We start from the raw sequence: 21,113 nt of genomic DNA on the forward strand, positions 1-21,113 counted from the left end.
TTGAGGAAATTTCACATAATTAATACATCATATTTATTATTATAGGTAGGATATATAACTAATACATACAATTTTATTAATACACTCTATTTTATATTCTTATATAATTTAGCAAACCAGCCTTGGGCCCTCTAATGCCAAGAAACATATATAGTGAAGGCAATTAAATAGTGAAGACGTTAAAAACACGCATGGGCCAATATTACTTCGCTAATATTTAATTAGTTAGTGGAGACATATAACAATTATAATACATCATATTTAGTTTTATAGGATATACAACATATACATATAGTATTATTGATACACTAAGCCCACCTACATGGCGCCATCAAAAACCACGATTTCCTTTTTAAATTTATTTATTTTCTATATTAGTCTCCCCTCCTCTCAGAAACCTTCAAAACCCTCACCACCATCTTACTAATTAAGCCTCCACCAAATTTTCCATATATATAAATATCAGTCCCCTTTGAACTTACGTAAGCAACTGATCGTCAGATAGGAGTACTAGGTCAAACTTAAGTTTAACCAACTAATACCAGAATGAAATATTAGGCCAAACTATGTGAGCTAGTTGGCGCATGTGTATATATAACAACTAAACCTTGAGAGTTTTCTTTTTAATTTTGGAATTGAGATTGTTTCTCCTTTAACCCTATGTATACTTGCATTGTTGCATGCATTAGTCTACCGTTTTTCCATAATCTTACTTTTCCTTTGGTGCTTTGAGTTAATCATATTTTATTCTAGGGGTGGTACAATATAGATTGAAGGTCAATGTCAATTATTAGACCTTTGAATTGATATATGAAGTACATGTTGTTGGATTTTAAAAGGTGTGAATGAAATTTGAAGAGTTGCGACTTTCATGAAAAGTTGTGACATTTATAAAAAGTTACGACTTTTTAAAGAGTTGCGACTTTTATGAAAGGTTGTGATCTTTTCGAAGGGTTGTAACTTTTTCAAAGAGTTGTGACCTTCGCGATAAGGCACAATAAGCATTTGTTCACACTACCCTTTGTGATCTATATATAGAGGGATTTCCTCTCATTTTAAAATAACAAAAATTCTGAACTTCTTCATCTTCTGCATAATTAAATATTAGTTTACTTTGCTCATGTGGAGTGGCCCATTGACACTATTGTTTTTGTATCTGTGACGACCCAAGTCTACACCCTGGACGTGGTCGGCACTCAAGAACCATTGTTGGTCCCCAAGCGAACTCTCATCCTGATTGATATAAGCGGAAGACTAACTTAAGCATGCAAAAGCTTAAAACTGAATAAAATTCAATAAACTCAATTTTTCAAAACTTAAACTCAAATGAACAACTTAGAATAAAATAATATATTCGACTCGCCATAAAATAGGCAACTTAATTCTTTAAAACATTTAATAAAATAAATAAATAATACAAACTTCTCAACTATACTGACTATCTATGAAGCCTTTAACTGATAAAGATGGAAGGCGGGACAAGACCCACGACATACTGACTAAACTGAAAAGTAAATGAAATCCTCCGAAAAGAAAGAGGCTCACCATAGCTAACTCGAACTCCCGGATATATCAATGAATCTCCTGTTGATGATCCCGAATACCTGTGTCTGCATCATGAAAAGATGCAGGCCAAATGACTCAGTATGTGGAATATACGAGCATGTAAGGGGAATTCTAAAACATAACCAAAAGCTTGAAACTTGATAAAAAGGAAACATACTTATCTCTTCTCAAACTTACTCAGCTCAGAGGTACTCAAGGATAAGATACTCAGTTCAAAGATATGATATTTGATTCTAGGTACTCAACTCAATATAAAGCAACAATACACATGCAATATATGGAAAGCTTTATAAAACAGTAAAAACAACTTAGTTCGTTAAAGAAAATGCAATAACAAACTCAACTTTACTTATATAATAAAGTAATATAGTTTATGTGAGAGTTTCTCTAACCGACAACCACCATTATGAGCCTAAATGGTGATACATTGTCTTGCCCACGCTGCTAGAATTGTCCTATACTTTGTCGTCATATAGAACTCTTAACTTAGTGGATCCACTAGCTTATGCTAAAAGCATCTTAAGGAGTCATCTAAAAAGTATGATCCTTTATTACCCGTGATGGTTACATGATTTATGGAGACATGAGTTATTTGAACTCAAACTCGCCCCCATATCGGTGCTCAATACTACTTCCAAAATATACTTAGCTCATATATTTGTGAAAACAAAACTCTTTCTTTAGTTTGAGATAATTACTCAAAAACTTAGCTTAAAAGCTCTTTTGGAATCAATGTTCCCTTTCCCCTTCTCCTACCCCTAATTTTATAAAAACAACAACATACCAATTCCATAAAGTGAGTTTGGAGAGGATAGAATATATGTAGACCTTACACTAGCTTAAATATAGAGAGATTAGTTTCGATAAACCCTGACTCAGGAAAAATCAATCCAAAGAAATATCCTAGTTTACTCGAAGGAGAAAAAAAGTGAAAATAAAAAGATACAATCCCCCTCAAAATGTGCATTTTTTGTTGGTTACTTGTTGTGCTTAATGTTTCTTTCAAGAATCAATATGCCACTATATATTGATCATTAATTTGCTCAAATAAGATGTTATCAAGATGAAAAACAAATACTTCTCGATATAAAATTAAACAACAAATATCCAAGTCTCTTTCTTATTACATACTAGAGAAATAACATAATTAATGGTTAAACAATATAGGTATGGTCACTTTGTTAAATCATAACAAAGAGGCAGAGGCTAAGCCAGAACATCCGTGTTTCTTTCACGCAAGCGTGTTTAAAGTCCTACTAAGCTAAAGAAGCACCACACATCGGGTCTTGGAGAAGAATAAGATCAAAGAGCACATCAAACCGCTAAACCATGTGGGCATGATTTTGCTCGCCTATCATGAGTTTGATTGGCACAAATGGTATTTGGAAAGATATGATTTTCGTCTTTGATGAAGGGTAGAAAGGGGTTGTCTTTACATTGAGCCGGGGAGACCATTCAAATTGTAGTCAATGTCAATTATTTGATTAGCGAACCTGCATCTGAAGACAGACAAAGAAGTTCACCATTTAGTCATTAATAAGCTTCAAACATACTCCAGACACCATGTGTTACATTTCCTCTCAGCAGTAGTGAAGTTTATAACCAAATTCTATATCAATTATGCAAGAGAGTCCTAACCAATTTAATACAATGATAAAAAAATATATTGAATTTGCATAGATAAATAACCAAAAACATCACTAAACAGAAAAAAAGTAAGCTCCTTTGTTACGATAATACCAAAATGTCAAGTTAGTGCACTCGCATTTATCTTTATTTTGATACTTATGGGCCTCTTGATTTCTCTTTTTCCCTATTTCTTTCTAGAATTTGTAGAATATGGCATTTATTATTTGTTAGAACAGTCAAAGAAATTACAAAACATATTTTTCTTTTTTTGATGAATAGAGAAAAAAACAGAGCAAACTAAAGAAAATAATAGAGAAGAGAATAAAAGAATAACCCAGCACCAGCAGTGCAGTTGAGTAGCAGCAGAGAAAATAGAGATAAGATGAAGAGGAGAAGATAGAAAAAAAGATAAGAAGAGAAGAACTTACCTTGAAGAGAAGTCACAGGTTCCTAGCAGTCGAACTCTAAGCAGATGTTTAGGAAGAGAAGTCGCATGAGTATGTTTTTACAAATTTTAATATAAAACCCGTCACAGCAGTCAAACTCGCTAATACGCACCTTTTGTTCCTTTCTCTCTTCTTGCTTCAGTCGTATAAGCGCACACTTTTTCTTCTATGCCTCACTTCGGGGAAGAAAAGCGATAGAGATTAGCTCCACCTTGTCCAACATTCCACCCCATACAACAAAGTTGGTCAAAATCTATAGAACTTGCCTTTAAGTTTTGGTGGCACCTTCTCTTAATCACATAAGACTTCAGAAGCGAACCTCTATTTCATCCACTTTGCAACAATACGATGTGTGATATCATTACCGTATCTTAGATAATAGACCCAAGAGACTTGGTACTTCCTCTCTTTTGCATGTCCTGGTATCAAGCCTCACTTCCATGTGAGTCTCATGGTTACTTCAACAAACTTGCACTCAAAGTATTATGTCTTGATCATGCTTAACCTGAACCCTTTAGACTCTATAGTTTGTCTCCAAACCTATAGCTCAGCGTTAACTCCTACGCGAGTCTCGTCAATTAGAATTATGTCATCCACAAATAACATACACCATGGACCTCAACTTAGTACCATGTCAATTCATCAATCACCAAAGCAAATAAAAACAACCTAAGAGTTAATCCCACGTGCAACCCCATCACTATTGAGAAGTTCTCTCAGTCTCCTCTCTATGTCTTGATCATGCTTAACCTGAACCCTTTAGACTCTATAGTTTGTCTCCAAACCTATAGCTCAGCGTTAACTCCTACGCGAGTCTCGTCAATTAGAATTATGTCATCCACAAATAACATACACCATGGCACCTCACCTTAGTACCATGTCAATTCATCAATCACCAAAGCAAATAAAAACAACCTAAGAGTTAATCCCACGTGCAACCCCATCACTATTGAGAAGTTCTCTCAGTCTCCTCTCTATGTCTTGATCATGCTTAACCTGAACCCTTTAGACTCTATAGTTTGTCTCCAAACCTATAGCTCAGCGTTAACTCCTACGCGAGTCTCGTCAATTAGAATTATGTCATCCACAAATAACATACACTATGACACCTCACCTTAGTACCATGTCAATTCATCAATCACCAAAGCAAATAAAAACAAGCTAAGAGTTAATCCCACGTGCAACCCCATCACTATTGAGAAGTTCACTGAGTCTCCTCTCTATGTCCTTATCCTGATCTTAGTTCCAACATAAATCTCCTTGATCATACAACACAGGTAAGTTTCTAGCCTCCAAGCATCTCCATAAGATCTCTTTTGGGACTTTGTCGTAAGCATTTTCTAGGTAAGTGAACACCAAGTGTAAGTCCTCTTTGCTCTCTATACAACTCCACTAATCTCCTTAAAAGATGAATGACTTTTGTAGTCGAGCGCCCTAACATGAATCTATATTGATTCTCGAAAATAAACATACCCCTCCTAACCTTCATCTCTACCACCCTCTCCCAAACTTTCATAATGTAGCTTAGGAGCTTCATACCCCTATAGTTGTTGCAATTAAGAAATGTCACCTTTATTCTTCTACAAATGGATCATTGTACTCCAAATCCATTCTTTAGCCTTTTTCACGGTCTTAAAAACAATATTAAACAGCGTAGTCAATGACTCCATACATGTCCTACTCACCGTCTTTCGAAATTCCATTGGAATCTCATCAGGACCGTTCGCTCTTCCCTGTGAATCTAACGAATAGATCCCTTAACCTTTTCATCCTTTATACACCTACAATACCCAAAATCGTGAAACCTCTCGAAGTGCACTATATCTCCCACCAGAATGTCCTCCGCTTCATTCAAGAGTATATAGAAGTATGACTATCAACTTCGTCTAATGAGTGTCTCCTAAACCAGTACTTCATCGACCTCGTCCTTGATGCATGTCACTAGGTCCAGGTCACGTGCCATCCTCTCTATCGCCTTGGCTAGCTTGTACAATTTCTTCCCTGTTTTTCCCCCTAATTCTACATACAAGCGTTCAGAAGTTATAGTGATATTCTATATATTATGTAATATGCATGTGAAATACATTTTTTTATGACAAGGGAAACTCGCAGCCACAACCCTTTGGATGCGCGCAGGGTAAAAACCCTCACTTCTATGCATGTATAATACATTAGTAATCTTAAATAGGAAATAAATATTTTTACATCACTAAGCATGATGAGATGATCTTTAATGAAGCAAGATAACAAAGATTCATAGTGTCGCCCCCAACTTGCTTGAACTGAGGCATAAATAGTGGTTGTTATTTGGAAGTCAGTAAGCATGACATAAAGAAAACTCCATATGGCTAGGATACACGAAATTTTGTCAATGGGGACATAAATGCGCAAGCATGGTAAGATGGAAAAAGCATGACAAAGAAAAATCCATGTGATACACGAAATTCTGTCAATGGCGACATATAAATGCACAAGCATGGTAAAACTGAAAAAGCATGACATAAAGAACAATCCATATGGTAGACTAAGTTGTGTGGACTCTTCACTTTCGATGCCGCACCCGTGTCGGATTCTCCAAAGATACACTACTTTTAAGCGAATCCGACACGCACCCCTTGACATTTTTGAAGAGTCCGAGCAACATAGATGGTAGATACACAAAATTCTGTCAATGGTGACACATAAATGTGCAAGCATGGTAAGATGGAAAAAATAAGTATGTCGTTGCTGCATCTTAGTAGCAGGAAATTCTCACTTAAAAAAGGAAACATTCATAACCGAGTCGATTAAACAATAAAACGGTAGCCAAGACAATATAGGATATCTGCATTTCAAGAACAAGGAAATCTTGTTAAGATGAGTCAGTATCATCTTACCAAAAAATGGTGACACGAGTTTTCAGGACTAATTTTGAGATAAGGACCTCTTAAATTTACATTAAAACAGCCAAGAAAAACATGAGAAACATTCATGATTTGGCAACTAACTAAGGTGAGCTCAAACAGACTATTGGGAAGTTTTTGGAAATTGATTTTCATTTCATTTCTTTCTGGAAAAGAAGGTTATGAAACAGTAAATTCATTTACGAGAAGAGGGTCAAATTGATAATATTTAGAATTTGGGGACTAATGTAGAAGTTGGTTCAATTTTGGTTTGAGTAAAAGAAAACTGATAAAAAAAATATTGTTTTGTTTTCTTTTAAAAATGTTTGTTCTTCTAGAAAACAATTTTGTCCTGATAATCAAACAACCGTGGTTTGTTTTTTTTAAATCCTTTTTTACTTGGGCAACATTGCTTTAAGATGCTTGAGCTTTTCCAAACCGCACAGTACAGTGGTTTTCGGGTGCACCAGAATATCAGAAATCAAGGAGCCAAAGTCTTAAAGAATATTTCCAAGGAAATAGCCAGCTCTATGTTAATCCTGTATCTTCTTAATTTAATTCACAAGTTGAGGCATACTTACCAAATAAGAAATTTATCCAATTATCAGTCACGGAGCCACCTGTATGGACTTCAACACTCACCTGCAGAGTAGTAATGAGAACCTCATATATTTAGGCAAAACGGTCGATTTGATTATTGTACTAGTGCAAGGGGAAATGGATGTAAAAAAGCATTATTGGAAATAAATTGAATGTAGTAGTTCTTTTCTGGATGTAAAAAAGCATTATTGGAAAGAAATTGAAGTTAATGACAAATCTATCATAATTCATCTATTTCCATAAAAGGACCAGCTATAGTCTACCAAATTCTTATCTGTCTATATATACTGTGACCCATCACCTCACTCAGACATTTTAGATTTTGAGAGCAAATCGAACTCTAACGGTTAGCAGCAGCAAATTCAACCTGATTTGAACTGAATCATTCATAATCAGATCTTATGGGTAGACAAGGTCCATGTCTCCATTGTGCCATCAAGCGTAAGTTCTATTCACCGCCTATATCCCATCTTTTATGTTTATCAATAATCTCATGCTTTACAGGATACTTGATTCAGTTATGCTTAAGATTTATTTACCTGATGTTCAGCAAATAAATTTTGAAGACTAAATACCCAAATTTCCATAAAATGGTGCATCTGTTAAAAAATAAAACATAGAGTACATTACTTTTTTCATCTCTCGAGCCAAATGTTAATTAATTTTCAGTACATCTGCCATTAGTCTAACAGGAACTGAGGTCATTTAGGATAAATTGTGGATTTGGTCCCCAATCCCTACCATCCATGCACATTTAGTTCCCAATTATTTAATCTTTTGACAACCATCGTCCTTGCTTTCTAGATGATGTACCCCCCAAAACACCACTCTTCACATGAACATCCCCTTACCCCATACAGCAATGTAGGTCTAACCACCACTTTATGGAACATACCTTTAAGCCATGGCAACACATTTTTATTGCAAAGTACCCCAGGATGCATGCCTTCAATTTACCCACCCTACTCTAATATGATGTGCGACATCATAAGCCTCTAATTATGGACCCAAGATACTTGAAGTTTCCTCTTTTGGTCTTGAATAGGATTTGTGAGTCGTTCCTCACTTCCACCTCTTCGTCAAGTGCTACATCATTGAAGTTACATGCGAAATACTTTGTTTTAGTTTTGCTTAACCTGAAAACTTTATTCTCTAAGATCTGTCTCAAAACTTCCAGTTTTTCGTTAACTCCACCGCGTGTCTTGTTATTCTATACTATGTCATCTGCGACTGGCAAAAACCACAATACCTTTCATTGAATATATTGTGTCAATTCATGCATCACTAAGGCAAAAAGGAACAGACTAAGGGTCGATCTCTAGTGCAACCCCATCACAACCGAAAAGTGTTCCAAGCCTCTTCCCAATAATATTATATGTTGGCACCCATGCTACAAAAAGCCTAAATGGTGCATTTAATTAAATATTTGGTTATTTACTTAGAGGACCTAGAATCACTTCCTACTCAATACATTTTTTCCTTCTTTTTTTAATGGTGCATCCATGTTCTAGAAATCCTAGTTTCGTTTGTCTAAATCTGATTTTTCCTTAACAGATTGCGCAGCCCCTTATTATTGCTTGCTTGTTTACTGATTACCTTAATCTGATATCGCATTCGTGAATTTATTGCTGCGCCGTTCTAAATACTACTGCATATTTTGGTTCCTACTTTGAACAATATCTTTTCTATAGTTTATTACTTCTATTTATTTTCGTCATTGCATTGCATGACTGTCAATGTTAAGATTCAGGGTATTTGTTGTTATGGGTTGCCCATTTTTTGTTGTTTATTGCACACTCGATTACTCTATAACTGGCGTTAGTGGCTTCAGGGTTTGATGTAGTTTAGGGTCATGTACTTGATTGGCAGCGGGGGCAAGGTGGTGAGGGTACCAAGGGAGATCCTAGGTTGAGAGTTGGGTCTTGAAACATAGGGATATTGACAAGGAGATCGATACAGTTAGGGGTCGTTTGGTTGGGAACAAGTTATCTTGGGGTTAGCTATCCTAGGATAACTTATCCCACCATGTATATGTGATAACTTATCCCATCACTATGATATAAATGGTGGAATAAGTTATCCCAAACATGGCAACCAAACAAGATACAAAATTTTTATCCCATCACTATTTATTTTTATCCCTTACACCAAACGAGCCCTGTTAAGATTCTTATGAAGAGGAAGATCAATAAAGCTTGTGTACAAGAAACCAAATGGGCAGGAACCAAGGTCAGGGACGTAGATGGATTTAAGTTATGGTACTAAAGAAGATCGAGGAGTAGAAATAGCGTAGGCTTTTAGCAGAGACAAGGAACTCAAGGAGCAAGCGGTAGAAATTAGGAGGGTGAATGATAAGTTAATGTTCATTAAGCTAGTTTTGGGAGGGATATGTGCAGCAAACGGGTTTGGACGAGGAAGTCAAAAAAACTTCTTTGTTCTGGGAGGAGTAGACTAGGTTGTGAGAGTTATCCTGCGTGCTGAGAAACTAATTTTATGAGGGGATTTTAGAAGTCACATAGGGACCACTTCGAGAGGATACGATGATGTACAAGGCACTTTCGGTTTTAGGGATAGAAATGGAGGAGTTTTCTTTTAAACTTCACAAAAGCTATCGAGATGATCATAGATGATTCCAGTTTACAGCCCAACATAAGCTCGTGGTTATGGCTAAGTTCAACTTTCTTGTATGGTTCCTTAACATGGTGATGAAAATGTGAGTGAAGAAACAGTTGAAGCATCCTTAAAGTCAATGCATGTTTTACACAAGCAAATTTCCTCTTGTTTTTAATATTATACATACTCTAGTTTCATGACACTTTCGTTCTCGTGCAATACATTCTCTACATTTTTTTTATAAAAAATCTTTATTGTCAACGATCATTGTGCTTTAGTTTAAACACTAACTAATTTTGAACTCAAACAGAAAGCCCCCATTGGAGACCTGGGCCACCTGAAAAACCAGTGCTCTGCAATGCTTGTGGAACAAGGTGGCGCGTTAGGGGGACACTACATAACTATATTCCCAGACATGCAAACAGAGAAACACAGAGCATGCAGATGGAAGAAACAAATGGTAAAATACTTCCACATATATAGAGAGCACTTAACTTGTCTCAGCAAATATGATGCATGTTCTGAATTAAATCCTTTCTTAAGCGTACAAGTATTAAGAAAGTGGAAACTAATATCTTTCTACTCAATTTCTGGCCAATTTCTTACTTCTGTTTTGCATGATAGTAATCGCAAAACTCTTAGGGCACGTTTGGTTGGGAACGAGTTAACATGGGATTGTTATCCCACTCTCAATGTAGGATAAAAATAACACTACAATCTTGGGATAACTAATTCCGGGATAAGTTATCATGTGATCTTATCCCAACTAAACATGGGATAAGCTCATCAAAAATTTAATCCCAAGATTAGTCATCTCTTATCTCTCGTACCAAACGAACCCTTAGTCTTAAAGAAATTATGAGATAGGTGAAATTCGGCAACCAAATAATTGTAGATACACCTTACCAAAAAGTAATTCTGCAGTGCATAGTATTCTGATTCAAAAGAATAGGAAGAAACAGTAAACCCAATAATACTATTGATTCCAATTACAAACTTCTCTTATTCTATTGATTGGAAAAGGACAAATTTGAACCACCCCCAAAAAAGGAGCGGAAAACAGGGGAAGAGAATCTACAGACCATACACAACAAAGTTAACCGTGAGACAGAAAATTTTATCAGCATTCTTCCACTGTCCAAGTGGTTATTTTATGTTGGTATCTAATATTCAAAAGAATCATTTACACCATGAGCTCTAAGACAACTTGATAAGCATGTATCAAGATTCACGAATCATGAATTTATTTTTACGCAGAAAATTCCTTTCGCTTTCCGGTTACTTTGATGTGCTTGTCAAATTATGTAATGTCAAATCACATTCAGGATTTTACCAAATAAGCCGTAGGGAAGTAATTACTATATGATACTCTACAAGCACAATCTTGGGTTTCTTTCTTGCTAAATGGTCATTTATTATAGTGTCTCCCCTAAATTTTGAGAACTAACTTTCCTTTACACAATGAACTGAAATTGAGGATTTTCAATAAAGATATGAACTGACCAGTCCAACTATACTACTTTAACCATACAAATAATACTAGCTTGACCAAAATAAATTCTATTGTATTAATACCTTATTGTTTTATGTGCACTAACATTTACCTTTTGTTGGGAGAAGCAGATAAAGATCCTTTCTGGAATTCTAACAGTGTCCCAAAAAGAAAGAGATCAAAGCTTACACAACGCATTTTGTCACCTGTCGAAAGACTCCAGAGGCAACTTTATAACAGTCTACAGGAACCAGAATTTGAAAACATACCAGACGGTGGTGAAGATGCTACTCTAATTTATGCAAGGAACAAATACATTCCTCCTAATGAGATTGGTCTTGGAGCAATGCTGCTCGTATCACCAACAACTATGACAGAACCGCTCCATGTCTCTATCTCCAATGGCAGAAGATAATGCCGGTTGCTCAATGAATGTTCCTGTAGAAAATGCATATCAATAAGTGAATTTTGAGATACATGCATAAGATTCAACAGGGAAGCTCGGTGCACTAAGCTCCCGCTATGTGTGGGGTTTGGGGATGGTTCCGTTTTATTGGATGGAATTTTCATGAATTAGATATGTCAAATTCTACTTTTGAGGTGCATTTAATAAGTCAATTCCGAGTCTATCACTCTGTGCTTACCTACAAGTTTGTTAGTTTTTCTGGACCTCGTGGTAGAATTACATTGTGACATCTCAAAGGGCATTCGACTTACATATGCTTGTCATTACCACTTCAATGTCTTGCATTGTACGTTGTTTCAGAATAAATAATAATATATTGGATCATGTGGCTATGCAAAATGAAACTAATGGAACTGAGGGTGGAAAAGATTATTCCTTCTAAAACCCTTTTTTTCTAACCAGGAAAGCAGCAATTATTGTTACCCACCAAATAGGTTTTATTCACAACCTAATAGCTGCATCCTCTAATAAAGAACTTAGCATACTCCACACCATCAAATAAACACTGCCCAAAATACTACTATCAAAAGATAATTGCAGTAATATTCTTGCTTGGATTGGAAATTTCTACTCGACATATTTATATGGGCGAGTTCTTTCTTGGGTTCTCCTAAATTGTCTTAAAACGAAATTCTCCAGTCTTGGATACTGAATCTTGAATAAAAAATAATTTCAATACGGAATCTTGAATAAAGTTACGATTAGAAAGAAAAGGGGCAATTTTTTTTTGAATAAATGTTGGGCTCCTCATCTTCCTCAATCCCTCTAATGCCATAAAGGGATAAATACATGAAATTCTGTCAATGGTGGCATATAAATGTGCAAGCATGGTACGATGGAAAAAGTAAGCGTCTTTGCTGCATCTCAGTAGCAGGGAAACTCTCACCTAAAAAAGGAAACATTCATAACCGAGTCGATTAAACAATAAAACGGTTGCTAAGACCATAATAGATCCATCTGCATTCCAAGAACAAGGAAATCTTTTTAAGGTGAGTCAAAAATTATGAGTCTAGTTTTCAGAACTAATGTTGAGATAAGGACCTCTAAAAGTGACATTAAAACTGCCAAGAAAAACATGAGAACATTCATGATTTGGCAACTCACTAAGGTGAACTTAAACAGTCTATTAGGAAGTTTCTGGAAACTGATTTACTTTTCATTTCTTTCTGGAAAAGAAGGTTATGAAACAGTAAATCCATTTACAAGAAGAGAGTCAAAGTGATAATATTCATAATTTGGGGGATAACATAGAAGTTGGTTCAATTTTGGTTTGAGTTAGAGAAAACCGACAAAAGTTTTTTTTTGAAAATATTTGTTTGTTCTTCTAGAAAACAATTTTGTCCTGATAAGAAAACAAACGTCGTTTGTTCTTTTAAAAATTGTTTTTTACTGGGCCAACATTGCTTTCAGAAGCTCGAGCTTTTGCAAATCGCACAGTACTGTGGTTTTCGGGTGCACCAGAATATCAGAATCAAGGAGCCAAAGTCTTAAAGAAAATTTCCAAGGAAATAGCCAGCACTATGTTAATCCCTGTATCTTCTCAATTTAATTAACAAGTTGAGGCATACTCACCAAATAAGAAATTAATCCAATTATCAGTCACGAAGCCACCTGTATGGACTTCAACTCTCACCTGCACAGTATTAATGAGACCATCTTATATTTAGGCAAAACGGTTGATTTGATTATTGTACTAGTGCAAGCGGAAATGGATGTAAAAAAGCATTATTAGAAAGAAATTGAATGTAGTCATTCTTTTCTAGATCTGCGCAAACTCTTCACTTTTGATGCTGCACCCATGTCGGATTCTCCAAAAATAAACTACTATTGGCGAATCCGACACGCACCCATTGACATTTTTGAAGAGTCCGAGCAACATAGATTATACGTCCTTATTATTTGACAACTCTTTTATTTGCTCACTCTTAGATATTTGAATCATCATCTTGAAATTATTTAACACTTCCTTGACATAAGATTCGTTGTATAATAAGCCTTGACCACTAGACTAAAGGCCAAAAATTATGAAGATTCACCAAATCCAGCTTTCACCCCACCCACACCAAGCTTCAAATCCAGGGGCAGATCCACGTGGGTTCTAGGGTCGTCAAAAAATTAGGTAAATTTTCTGCATTTCTGTAAATATATATATTTTGAACCCCATCAATGACAAGGAGAAATTGATAGAGCAATGGCAAGTCCCCCTGAAATAAAGCTTCACGCCATCAGTTCGAATCCCTGTGATAACATTTTATTTTTTTATTTTTTAGTTTCAATTTTATTTTATTTTTAAAAACGTTCTAAAAGTGTGGTTTTAAACCCAAAAGAATTCAAGGGTTCATTTCTAAAGGCTTATTTACAAGTTAATATTTTTATTTTTCGAACCCCTGAACGAAAATTCTAGGTCCGCCACTGCTCAAATCCTCACCCCCTTTTCATTTGATAGAGAATCTAAGACTTCTCTCATTGGAGTTAATAGTTTAAATAGTTTAGAAATTACTGTAATCAAAGTTGATGAGCTGTCACAAGGGGAAAAAGAAAAATTTAGAATAGACAAAAGTTAATGAAAAATCTATCATAATTAATATATTTCCATATAAAGGACCAGCTATAGTCTACCAAATTCTTATCTGTCTATATATATGCTGACCCATTACCTCACTCAGGCATTTTAGATTTTGAGAGCAAATCGAACTCTAAAAGTTAGCAGCAGCAAATTCAACCTGATTTGAACTGAATCATTCACATTCAGATCTTATGGGTAGACAAGGTCCATGTCTCCATTGTGGCATCAAGCGTAAGTTCTATCCACCTCTGCGGCTCTGCCTCAAGTGTTACGTCATTGAAGTTACACGTGGAATACTTTATTTTAGTTTTGCTTAACCTGGAAACTTAGTCTCTGAGATCTGTTTTAAAACTTATAATTTTTCATTAACTCCACCCTGTGTCTCGTTATTCTATACTATTTATTCTGTAAATGGCATAAACCACAATACCTTCCTTTAAATATATCGTGTCAATTCATCCATCACTAAGGCAAAAAGAAACAGGCTAAGGGTTGATCCCTAGTGCAACCCCATCATGACCGAAAAGTGTTGCAAACCTCCTGCCAATAATATTATGTGGTGGAACCCATGCTATAAAAAGGCTAAATGGAGCACTTGGTTAAATGTTTAGCTATTTACATAGAGGACCTGGAATCACTTCCTACTGAATATAGCAGGTGTTCAAGTCACCAAAAGGGTAGGAATCAAGGCGAGGGTTGTAGATGGATTTAAGTTATGGTACTCAAGAAGATTGAGGAGTAGAAATAGAGTAGGCATTTAGTAGAGAAGGAACTCAAAGAGCAAGTGGTAGAGATTAAGAGGTGAATGATAAGTTATGTTCATTAAGCTAGCTTTGGGAGGGCTAACTATTAACTTAATTAGTGCATAAGTGCAGCAAACGGGTTTGGACAAGGAGGTCAAAAAAACCTTCTTTGTTCTGGGAGGAGTTGGACGAGGTTGTGCGAGTTACCCGTGTACTGAGAAAGTAATTTTATGAGGGGATTTCAATAGTCACATAGGGACCACTTCGAGAGGATATGTTGATGTACAAGGCACTTTCAGATTTGGGGATAGAAATGGAGGAGTTTTGCTTTTATACGAGTTGATCATAGCTAATTCCAGTTTCTAGAAGAGGGAGGAGCACTTGGTGACCTTTTGTAGTGTGGTGGCTAAGATTCAGATAGATTCTTTGTTCCTTAGAAAATGTGATAGAGGTTTATGAAAGGACTGGATCAAGAGAGGGGATTACAAGCCAACATAAACTCGTGGTTATGGATTTAGAGATCAATAGGATGAAGAAGAAGAGGACAGCATGGCCTGATTGAAGCCAACACTCAGGAAATTGGAGAGAAGTTAGTGGTTATGAGGATTTCAGAGAGTAGTGAGGACACAAATAGTGTATGGGCTAGGACAACAAACTACATCAGAGAAGCAACAAGAGAGGTGTGGGGGGTCTCGAAGGATTACCCAGAGAGGCACAAAAGGGATTGGTGGTGGAATGAAGAGGTCCAAAGAACAATAAAAGCCAAGAAGGTTGCTTACCAGACGTTAGTTAAAGCTTAGACGAGGAGGAATAATTAGAGGTTTAAGACGACGAAGAAGGAAAGCGAGCTAGTGGGGACGCAGTTAATATGTGGGCTAAAACAATTGACTGCATCAAGAAAGCAACAAGAGAGGTGGTAGGGATCTTGAGGGGTTACCCAGGTGGAGTAGTCTAGGAATAATAAGAAAGACAGATACATGGTGTTCTGTGGGAAATCGTACATGGTCTCCGGTGGTCAGGGCAGTGGCATGCAGATCCACCGCTGAGGGGGGTTTACTGTTGAGCGCTAGAGAAAGAGATAGTCCCTGTTTAATATTATACCGTAATTACTGTCGGTTTTGATGGTAACATTCCTCCTTAATATAGCAAGCAAAAATATGCAGTCTGCCGAGAGATTAACTATTTTGCATGGTTCCCCAACATATCAAGCAAATATTTTTCAATCTTTCTACCATCATGTTCAAAGTTCAACTTTCTTGTATGGTTCCTTAACATGGTGATGAAAATGTGAGCAAAGATACAGTTGAAGCATCCTAAAAGTCTATGCATGTTTCACACAAGGAAATTTCCTCTTGTTTCTAATATTATACATACTCTAGTTTCATGACACTTCCATTCTCGTGCAATACATTCAATACCTCTTTTACAGAAAATCTTCATTGTCAATGATCATTGTGCTTTAGTTTCTCACCTGTAAGAATTTTATTCATATTTATCCCAGTTTAAACACTAATTATTTTGAACTCAAACAGAAACAGCCCACTGGAGACCTGGGCCACCTGAAAAACCAGTGCTCTGCAATGCTTGTGGAACAAGGTGGCGCGTTAGAGGGACACTACATAACTATATTCCCAGACATGCAAACAGAGAAACACAGAGCTATCAGTTACCATCTGAGACGACGACGCATGTCGTAGCTCGTGATGACCAAAGGCTAGAAGTTGGAGTAGTGGTTTCTGGACAGGAGGGATCTTCAGCTCGTCTTGAAGAGGAACTGAATAGCATACCAAGCTTACTTTCAGCAGGATCATCCTCGGTCAACTGCATGCAGATGGAAGCAACAAATGGTAAAATACTTTCCCATATATAGAGAGCACTTAACTTGTCTCAGCAAATATGATACATGTTCTGAATCAAATCCTTTCTAAAGTACACAGGTTATAAAAAACTGGAAAACTAATATCTTCCTACTCAATTTCTGGCCAATTTCTTTCTACTGTTTTACATGATAGTAAGCGCAAAACTTTTAGGGCACGTTTGGTTGGGGAACGAGTTTTCCCGGGATTGTCATCCCACCCATCAATGTGGGATAAAAATAACACTATAATCCCGGTATCACTAATTCTAGGATAAGTTATCCCGTGATTTTATCCCAACTAAACATGGGATAAGCTCATCCTATAATTAATCCCAAGTTAGTTATCCCATATCCCTCATATCAAACGAGACCTTAGTCAAAGAAAATTATGAGATAGGTGATAGTAGGCAGCAAAATTAATGTAGATGCACCTTCCCAAAAAGTAATCCTGCAGTGCATAGTATTCTGATTCAAAAGATTTCAATTATAAACTTCTCTGATTCGAATGATTAGAAATGGAAAAATTTAAACCACCCCCACCCCCACCCCCAAAAAAAGGAACAGAAAACAGGGGAAGAATCTACAGACCCTACACAACAAATTTAACAGTGAGACAGAAAATTAATGTAGATGTACCTTCCCAAAAAGTAATCCTGCAGTGCATAGTATTCTGTCCAAGTGGTTGTTTTATGTTAGTATCTAATACTCAAAAGAATCACTTACACCGTGAGCTCTGAGACAACTTAGTAAGCATGTATCTAGATTCACGACACTTGGATTTATTTTTACGCAGGAAATTCCTGCCGTTTCCAGATTACTGTGATGTGCCTTTCAAATTATGTAATGTCAAATCACATTCAAGATTTTACCATATAAGCCGTTGGGATGTAATTACTATATGATACTCTACAACCACAATCTTTGGTTTCTTTCTTGCTCATAGGCCATTAATTATAGCGTCTCCCCCAAATTTTGAAAACTAACTTCCCTTTTAACAATGAACTGAAATTAACAAATTTCAGGTAATTTGGATTTTCAATATAGATATAGACTGACCACCCAACTATACCTTAACCATACAAATAATACTATCTTGACCAAAATAAAAATAAAAACTAATGTATTAGAACCTTATTGTTTTATGTGCACTAACATTTACCTTTTGTTGGGAGAAGCAGATAAAGATCCTTTCTGGAATCCTAACAGTGTCCCAAAAAGAAAGAGATCAAAGCTTACACAACGCATTTTGTCACCTGTCGAAAGACTCCAGAGGCAACTTTATAACAGTCTACAGGAACCAGAATTTGAAAACATACCAGACGGTGGTGAAGATGCTACTCTAATTTATGCAAGGAACAAATACATTCCTCCTAATGAGATTGGTCTTGGAGCAATGCTGCTCGTATCACCAACAACTATGACAGAACCGCTCCATGTCTCTATCTCCAATGGCAGAAGATAATGCCGGTTGCTCAATGAATGTTCCTGTAGAAAATGCATATCAATAAGTGAATTTTGAGATACATGCATAAGATTCAACAGGGAAGCTCGGTGCACTAAGCTCCCGCTATGTGTGGGGTCTGGGGATGGTTCCGTTTTATTGGATGGAATTTTCATGAATTAGATATGTCAAATTCTACTTTTGAGGTGCATTTAATAAGTCAATTCCAATGTCTATCACTGTGTGCTTACCTACAAGTTTGTTAGTTTTTCTGGACCTCATTGTAGAATTACATTGTGACATCTCAAAGGCCATTTGACTTACATGTGTGTCATTACAACTGTACTGTCTTGCATTATACTTTGTTTCAGGATAGACAATAATATACTGGATCATGTGGCTATGCAAGATGAAACTACTGGAAATGAGGGTGGAAAGAAAAATGGATCAATCCTCGCATACAGATTCCCATCAAACATATCTCTGAATGTGTCCATAGTTCTTGACATTATTAGTGGACATTTTGAGGGTGAAGATCTCCACCCGAAACAACATGGACATGTCTAGTTGTCTCTTGCTTGGGAGTTTGCAATTTTCTAATTTCTTTCCCTCTAAACGCAAAGTTAGTTGCTCTCTATGTAGCACTTCCTATTATTGCCTAAACATTCTTACTCTTTGTATTTCCAATGATACAATCTGCTAACCATGCAGCAAACTGAGTATGTATATGTAGAACACATGATCTTATGTTTCGTACCATATTAGAATTATGTTTTTCCATCTAGTTCATGGGTTTGCTCATATTCTTCAAGAAATTTTCTGGAATATTCGAAACAAAGTTAAGAATATCTGAAATAGAATTAGTCATTTTTCTCTCCAAATTCAAAAGCCACACTTGCCTGCCACTCTGGGAAGCAAAATGATACTTAGGTTAGCAGTGGAATGGCGGAAAAGATTCTTGGAAATTCTTTCACCATCAAAATTTTCCGAACTACTTAGGAGTGTAACGTTTTTCCCCACGAATATCTCAACTCCTACTCCATTCACTAATTGTTATCTATCTTTAATATTCAAAATATCAGTAAAACAACATACTCGTAAAACCTTCACCTTTCAACTGCTATCAAGTGTGAGTAAAACAACACAAATAATATTTAGACCAGTTTTTCCAAAATAACAATCCAATAAAAAGATTACTCCTTTTAAAACCCATTTTTTTAACCAAGAAAGCAGCAAATTATTGTTACCCCCAAATAGGTTTTATTCACAACCTAATAGCTGCATCCTCAAATAAAGAACTAAGCATACTCCAAACCATCAAATAAACAGTGACCAAAATACTACTATCAAAAGATAATTGCAGTGACATTCTTGCTAGGATTGGAAATTTCTATTTGACATATTTATATGGGGGAGTTCTTGGGTTCTCCTAAATTGTCTAAAAACAAAATTCTTGCATACTGAATCTTGAATAAAGTACCGATTAGAAAGAAAAGGGGCAAGAAAATTATTTGAATATTGAATCTTTGATAAATTTTCAACTAGTTGCAATAACAATTTCAATATGTCAACGTAATGGCATTACATTACAAAAAAATAAAACGAGGAGGAGAAGGAAGAGAGTTACGGCAAGAGGGCTCCTCATCGCCTTTAGCTCCAAAAAGCCATGAAAATAGACGTTGGGCTACTCATCTTCCTCAAATCCCTCTAATGGAAACATGTACATAGTGAAGGCTTTAAAAACACGCATGTGCTAATATTACTACACTTATTTATTTTCTTCACTATCCCAATATTGAATTAGTTATAGTATGGTTTAATTCTTTATTTGTTGCGATTTTGAGCTTATGTTACAGTAATAATTAATACATCATATTTAGTATTATAGAATATATTACTAATACATATAATATTATTAGTACACTTCATTCTATATTTATTCTTATACAATTTATCAAACCACCCTTGTTTTTTGTTTAGAAATTATACGGTACATTTCATGCAAATAAATAATTTTATCACGATAAAGTTTGAATAAATTATCTATACTACATTAAAAACATGAACTCCAAAAGAGCAATGTTAAATTACGTAAATACCCCTCACTTAAAACTTAAGAAGATTACGCAGATACCCCTCACATAAAACTTATAAAGATTACGCAAATACCCTTAAATTTAAAAAAAAAAACCTAACTACGCATCCCTCCCGCAACAAACACCTTGCCTAGCCTACGAATAGACACCACTTTCCCTGGACAGACTCCACGCTTTCACTGGAAAGACACCAACTTTCCCCTGCAACTGCCCAACGTCTAAAAAATTACCAATCAACACAACCTCTGGAGATTTCTCTAATTATATCAGCCACCGGCACAACACCGTTTCCCAATAATAATTCAACTTGTGCATAAGACGCAAAGGTATGCCATTTTTCCTCTTCTGAAACAAGCCAAATTTTAAAAAACTCAAGTCTCACATATGCACTTTCTAATTAAATTAGGTGAATATTGATCATCCATCTGCAACCACATTACAATATTGGACTTGTCTTTTAAATATTTCACTCCGCATCAAAAGTTGTAAGTTTTCACTCTGTTTAAGTTTCCTGTTATGCTTTTCATTGGACTACTTGCAGCACATACATTGCTACAACATACTTACTTATTCCTTTGTTTTAACTACTACACACTGCGGCCTTGAATTACTATTGATATTCACTTTCCGCTATGCACCTCTAACCATCCAGATTCATCACAAATGGCGACTGAAACTGAACTATCAAAGCAGTGTGTCCCCATCAACAAGATAC

At 36.0% G+C, this 21,113-nt stretch overlaps 1 pseudogene; it reads right to left on the reverse strand.

The window, feature by feature from the left end:
• Positions 1-16,814, reverse strand: part of LOC125814990 (uncharacterized) — a 54,694-nt pseudogene extending 37,880 nt beyond the window's left edge.
• Positions 16,815-21,113: the final 4,299 nt, after the last annotated feature.

This window comes from Solanum verrucosum, unplaced genomic scaffold, assembly GCF_900185275.1.
Source record: "Solanum verrucosum unplaced genomic scaffold, falcon-dt-bn FXZP01000261.1, whole genome shotgun sequence".
Classification (NCBI taxonomy): Eukaryota; Viridiplantae; Streptophyta; class Magnoliopsida; order Solanales; family Solanaceae; genus Solanum; species Solanum verrucosum.